The 7,250-nt window shown below is 44.8% G+C and overlaps 1 pseudogene; it reads right to left on the bottom strand.

Moving 5' to 3' along the window:
* Nucleotides 1-6,389: 6,389 nt before the first annotated feature.
* LOC131826193 (U6 spliceosomal RNA) lies at nucleotides 6,390-6,481 on the bottom strand (annotated as a pseudogene).
* Nucleotides 6,482-7,250: the final 769 nt, after the last annotated feature.

Here is a 7,250-nt window from a genome sequence, read left to right on the forward strand (position 1 = left end):
AGCTGCTGTCTCCTTGGGCCGAGAGGCTCAGGACAGGCATGCTTACTGCCCAGACTCCTTCCTAAGAGTGGAGCACGCGCCTCTGCCCTAGTCGTCCCCTCATGTCTCCTTAGCAGCCAGACTTCTATCTCACCGCACAGGGAGCGGGTGACTCTTGTCTTGCCACCGGCCTGCTGTTCGTGGCAGGGCAGGCTATCCTGCTTCCTGAGCGTTTCCCGACCGTAAGGCCAACGGCTCCTTCTCTTCTCCGGGTGCGGTGTGCTGCGCCTTCCCCACCCTTGGCTTCTCTCTCAGGCAGAGAGGATGCTAGGCCAAAGAGTATTTCGCTCCATGCGCGTATCTTCCACCGAGCTGCGGAGACTAGCTCAGCCAAGCAGCCGCAGCAGCCCCAAAACCAACTCTGATTTCCCAAGGAACGCTGTGCTTTCCCAGGGGAGTTGCCCAGGCAAAGAGGCTTTCGCTGTATGCGGGTTTCTCCCACCGCGAGACTGGGCTCAGGCAAGCAGCAGCAGCCCGCAGAACATTTCTCAGCGAATGCTGTGCTTTCCCAGAGGCTTTGGCTTGGAGCGAAGTGCACTTTGCTGCTGCTTCCTCAGCAAGGCTTCAGTCGCGACAGGGAAGAAGAGCTGCGGGAGGTGTTCGCTCTGTCGCATCAGGGAAGGAGAGTCGCGGGAGTGCTGGTATCTCTTGGACCTTGCTTTCCCGAGCTCCATGTTGGCGCCCTGGGTTCACCCTGCCAGGCCGAACTAAGCAGACACAGCCACAACCCTGTGTAGCGTGCGTAGCCTAGGATGGCACTCTATGCACACTACCATCTCCCAGTGTAGGCATCGCTTGGCCTTTTGCTCTGGCGCTCAGGCGGATTCTCAGACTAGGCCAGTGCTTTCCCCACAGGAAAGAAGAGGTGACAGGATCCCTGCACACCGCCCGTGAACTGAATAGGGAGCGAAGGGGGACTGTGCCCACTTCTTCCCCTTAAACCCCGTGCCTCTACCAAGCTTCCACATCATGGAGGAAGATGGCATCTGACACCACGTTATTTCAGGGAGCTGTTTCCGCGAGGTCAGCGTAGGCGCCTGGTGGCTAGCGCATGTCTGCCCCAGGGACAGGTGGCCAAGGAGCTGCTGTCTCCTTGGGCCCAGAGGCTCAGGACAGGCATGCTTTCGGCCCAGACTCCTTCCTAAGAGGGGAGCATGCGCCCTGCCCTACTCATCCTCTCCTGTCTCCTTAGCAACAAGGCTTTTGTCTCTCTGCACTGGGAGCGGGTGATACTTGTATTGCCAGCTCTCCTTTATCGCAACCGTTTCCAGACCAGAAGGCCAACGGCTCCTGCTCTTCTCCCCGGGCAGCGGGCTGCACCGTCCACTGACATGCTCCTGGGGAGTGCAGTGAAAATCATTTCCCTTTCCTTAAGGCTCTTTCCACAGGCGCCACCGCGCTTCTCTCTCAGGCAGAGGGGATGCCCAGGAATAGAGGATTTAGCTCCATGCGTGTTTATTACACCGTGCTGCGAAGACCAGCTCAGGCAACAGGAGCATCCCTCAGACTGGACTCTGATTTCCCAAAGAATGCTGTGCTTTTACTGAGGGGCAAAGAGGCTTTCTCTCTATGCGGGTTTCTCCCATAGTGTTGCGAATACTAGGCTAAAGCAAGCAACAAAAGCATTCCCCAGGACTGACTCTGATTTCCCAGCGACTGCGATGCTTTTGAAGAGGTTTTCAGCTTGGCGGGAAGCGCACTTCTCTGCTGCTTTCTCAGCCAGGCTTTGGGTGTTCGCTCTGTCGCATCAGGGAAGGAGAGTCGCGTGAGAGCTGGTGTCTCTTGGACCTGGCTTTCCCGGGCTCCGTGATGGCGCCCTGGGTTCACCCTGCCAGGCCGAACTAAGCAGACACAGTCACAACCCTGCAGCAGCGTGCGTGGCCTAAGATGGCACTCTATGCACACTACCATCTCCCGGTGTAGGCAACGCTTGGCCTTTGGCACTGGACCTCAGGCGGATTCGCGGACAAGGCCAGTGCCTTCCCCACAGGAGAGGAGAGGCGACAGGTTCCCTGAACACCGCCCGTTCACTGGAATGGGGAGCTTTGGGGGATTGTCCCCACTCCTTGCCCTGCAAACCCCCTGCAACCTAAAACGCTGTCACATATTGGAGGAAGATGGCATCTGACTGCCCGTTTCTCGAGGGAGCTGTTTCTGCGAGTTCCGGGTATGGCGCCTGGTAGCTAGCCCAAGTCTGCCCTATGGACAGATGGTGAAGGAGATGCTGTCCCCTTGGGACCAGAGGCACAGGACAGGCCTGCCTTCTGCCCACACTCCTTCCTCAGTGTGGAGCACGCGTCCCTGCCTTAATCGTCCCCTCATGTCTCCTTAGGAACCAGGCTTTGTCTCTCCGCACAGAGGGCGGGTGACACTTGTCTTGCCACCGGCCTGCTCTTCCTGCCATGGCAGGCTACCCTGCTTCCCGTCCTTTTCCCGACCACAAGGCCAACGGCTCCTTCTCTTCTCTGGGGGCGGCGTGCTGCGCCTTCCCCAGACTTGCTCCTGGGGAGTGCAGTGACAGACGTGTGCAATCACGCTTCTCTCTCAGATCTCAAATACACAACATAACCCTACACCTAAAGGAGTTGGAGAAAGAACAACAAAGGAAGCCTAAACCCAGCAGGAGAAGAGGAATAATAAAGATCAGAGCAGAAATCAATGAAATAGAAACAAATAAACAAAAACCACAAAACAACAACAACAACAAAACAATAGAACAAATCAACGAAACTAGGAGCTGGTTCTTTGAAAGAATTAATAAGATTGATAAACCCCTTTCCAGACTTATCAAAAAGAAAAGAGAAAGAACCCAAATAAATAAAATCATGAATGCAAGAGGAGAGATCACAACCAACACCAAAGAAATACAAACAATTATAAGAACATACTATGAGCAACTCTACGCCAACAAATTCAGCAATCTGGAAGAAATGGATACATTCCTAGAGACATATAAACTACCACAACTGAACCAGGAAGAAATAGAAAACCTGAACAGACCCATAACCAGTACGGAGATTGAAACAGTCATCAAAAATCTCCAAACAAACAAAAGCCCCGGGCCAGATGGCTTCCCAGGGGAATTCTACCAAACATTTAAAGAAGAATTAATTCCTATTCTCATGATACTGTTCCAAAAAAATAGAAATGGAAGGAAAACTCCCAATCTCTTTTTTTTTCTGAGACCAGCATCACCTTGATCCCCAAACCAGACAAGGATCCCATCAAAAAAGAGAACTACAGACCAATATCCTTGATGAACACAGATGCGAAAATTCTCACCAAAATACTAGCCAATAAGATTCAACAGTACATTAAAAGGATTATTCACCACGACCAACTGGGATTTATTCCAGGGCTACAAGGCTGGTTCAACATCTGCAAATCAATCAATGTGATACAACACATCAATAAAAGAAAGAACAAGAACCATATGATACTCCCCATAGATGCTGAAAAAGCATTTGGCAAAGTGCAGTATCCCTTCCTGCTTAAAACTCTTCAAAGTGGGGCGCCTGGGTGGCTCAGTGGGTTAAGCCTCTACCTTCGGCTCAGGTCATGATCCCAGGGGCCTGGGATCGAGTCCTGCATTGGGCTTTCTGCTCAGCAGGGAGCCTGCTTCTCCTCATCTCTCTCTCTGTCTGTCTCTCTGCCTATTTGTGATCTCTCTCTCTGTCAAATAAATAAATAAAATCTTTAAAAATAACTCTTCAAAGTGTAGCGATAGAGGGCACATATTATCAATATTATCAAAGCCATCTATGAAAAACCCACTGCAAATCTCATTCTCAATGGAAAAAAACTGAATACTTTTCCGCTGAGGTCAGGAACATGGCAGGGATGTCCGTTATCACCACTGCTATTCAGCATTGTACTAGAAGTCCTAGCCTCAGCAATCAGACAACAAAAAGAAATTAAAGGCACCCAAATTTTTCCAAATTGGCAGAAGAGAAGTCAAACTATCCCTGTTTGCAGATGATATGATACTGTATGTGGAAAACTTAAAGGACTCCACTCCAAATCTGCTATAACTTGTATAGAAATTCTGTAAAGTGTCAGGATATAAATCAATGAACAGAAATTGGTTGCATTTTTTTTTATACCAACAAAACTGAAGAAATAGAAACTAAGGAGTGAATCCCATTTACAATTGCACCCAAAACCCTAAGATACCTAGGAATAAACCTAACAAAGAATCTATACTCAGAAAACTCTAAAGTACTCATGAAAGAAATTGAAGAAGACACAAAGAAATGGAAAAATGTTCCATGCTCCTGTATTGGAAGAACAAATATTGTGAAAATGTCTATGCTACCTAAAGCAATCTACACATTTAATGCAATCCCTATCAAAATCCCATCCATTTTTTTTTCAAAGAAATGGGACAAATCATCCTTATATATATAAGGAACCAGAAAATACCTCGAATATCCAGAGGAATATTGAAAAAGAAAGCCAAAGTTGTTGGCATCACAATTCCAGACTTCAAGCTCTATTACAAAGTTGTCATCATCAAGATAGTAGGGAACTGTCCCCAAAACAGACATAGATCAATGGAACAGAATAGAGAGCCCAGAAATACACCCTCAACTCTATGGTCAACTAATCTTCAACAAAGCAGGAAGGAATGTCCTATGGAAAAAAGACAGCCTCTTCAACAAATGGTGTTGGGAAAATTGAACAGCCACATGCAGAAAAATGAAATTGGGCCGTTTCCTTACACCACACATGAAAATAGACTGGAAATGGATGAAGAAGCATAATGTGAGAAAGGAATCCATCAAAATCCTTGAGGAGAGAACAGGTAGCAACCTCTTTGACCTCAGCAGCAGCAACTTCTTCCTAGGAACATCGCCAAAGGCAAGGGAAGCAAGGGCAAGAATGAACTCCTGGGATTTCATCAGATCAAAAAGCTTTTGCACAGCAAAGGAAACAGTTAACAAAGCCAAAAGATGACTGTCAGAAGTTATCTGGGAGAAGATATTTGCAAATGACATACCAGATAAAGGGCCAGTATCTATCCAAAATCTACAAAGAGCTTATCAAACTCAACACCCTAAGAACAAATAATCGAATGAAAAAATGGGCAGAGGACATGAACAGACATTTCTGAAAAGAATACATCCAAATGGCCAACAGACACATGAAAAAATGCTCCACATCACTCGGCATCAGGGAAATACAAATCAAAACCAGAATGAGATACCACCTCACACCTTTCAGAATGGCTAAAATGAACAAGTCAGTCAATGACAGATGCTGGCGAGGATGTGGAGAAAGGGCAACCCTCCTACACTGTACGTGGGAATGCAAGCTGGTGCAACCACTCTGGAAAACAGCGTGGAGGTGCCTCAAAAAGCTGAAAATAGAACTACCCTATGACCCAGTGATTGTAGTACTGGATATATACCCTAAAGATACAAACGGGGCATTCTGAAGGGGCACATGCACCCAAATGTTTATAGCAGCAATGTCCACAATAGTTAAACTATGGAAAGAACCTAAATGTCCTTCAACGGATCAATCAATAAATAAGATATGGTATATATGTACAATGGGATACTGTGCAGCCATCAAAAGAAATGAAATCCTGCTATTTGTGATGACATGGATGGAACTAGAGGGTATTATGCTTGGCAAAATAAATCAATCTGAGAAAGACAACTATCATATGATCTCCCTGCTATGATGAAGTGGAGATGCAACACAGGAGCTTTCGGGCGTACGAAAAGAAAAATAAAAGAAGATAGGATTGGGAGGGAGACAAACCAACAAAGACTGAATCTCACAAAACAGACTGAGGGTTGCTGGGGGGAGGTGTGTTGGGAGAGGATGGTGGGGGTATGGACATTGGGGAGGGCAGGTGCTATGGTGAGTGATGGTGAGTGCTGTGAAATGTGTAAACCTGGTGATTCACAGACCTGTACCCCCAGGGATAAAAACACATTATATGTTTATAAAAAATTTTAAAAAATAATTTAAAAAGTCCATTAAAGAAAAAACACATATTGCAAGCCCAGAGCTAATCTCATATTCAATCAAAAAAGTTTGAAAGTTTTCCCCTTAAAGATCAGAAAAAAGACAAGTGTGTCCACTTTCACTACTCTCATTTGACATAGTACTGGATGTCCTAGCCAGAGAAACAAGGAACACAAAGAAATAAAAGACTCCAAAAACAAAAAAAAAAAAAAAGGAAGAAGTAAAATTTTCTTTTTTTGGATAACATGAACTTACATGTAAAAAAAATCCTAAAAACTTCACAGAAAATTTTGAATAAACAAATTTAATATAGCTGCCAAATACAAGATCAATATATAAAAGACAGGAATTTTGTTTTGTTTCGTTTTTTTAAAATAGTTTTTCATGTCATCCTTGCTCAGTGATCATGCTAATCTTCTCTGCATCATTCCAATTTTAGTATATGTGCTGCCAAAGTAAGCACAAGACAGGAGCATTTTAACACTGTAATGATGAACTATCTGAAAAAAATAAAGAGAACAATCTAATTCTCAATAGCATCAAAAATAATAAAATACTTCGGAAAAGATTTAACTAACAAGATGAAAGATCTGTACCCCATAAACTATGACATTGATAAAGAATTTGAAGGAGACATAAATGGAAAGATAGCTCATATTTATGAATGGTAAGAATTAACATTGTTAAAATGTCCATACTACCGAAAACCATCTGTAAATTCAATTCCTATCAAAAATCCAATGTTAGGGGCGCCTGGGTGGCTCAGTGGGTTAAGCCGCTGCCTTCGGCTCAGGTCATGATCCCAGGGTCCTGGGATCGAGAACTGCATCAGGCTCTCAGCTCAGCAGGAAGCTGCTAACTCTTCTCTCTCTGCCTGCCTCTCTGCCTGCTTGTCATCTCTCTCTGTCAAATAAATAAATAAAAAATATTTTTTAAAAATCCAATATTTTTTTTTACAGAAGTAAGTAAAGAATCCTAAAATTTATATGAGACCATAAAAGACAACAAATAATTAAAGCAGTTCTGAGAAAGAATGAAGAAGCGAAATTACACTTCTTGATTTGAAACTATACTACAAAGCCCTCGTGCTCAAAACAATAAAGTATACTGGCATAAAAACAGACCAATAAACAAGTTGAACAGAATTGAGAGTCCAGAAATAAATCCTTTGATACAGTCACCTAATATTTGACAGGGGCCAACATATATAATGGGTAGATAGTCTGTTCAAT

The sequence above is a fragment of the Mustela lutreola genome, chromosome 2, assembly GCF_030435805.1.
Source record: "Mustela lutreola isolate mMusLut2 chromosome 2, mMusLut2.pri, whole genome shotgun sequence".
In the NCBI taxonomy this organism is placed as follows: domain Eukaryota; kingdom Metazoa; phylum Chordata; class Mammalia; order Carnivora; family Mustelidae; genus Mustela; species Mustela lutreola.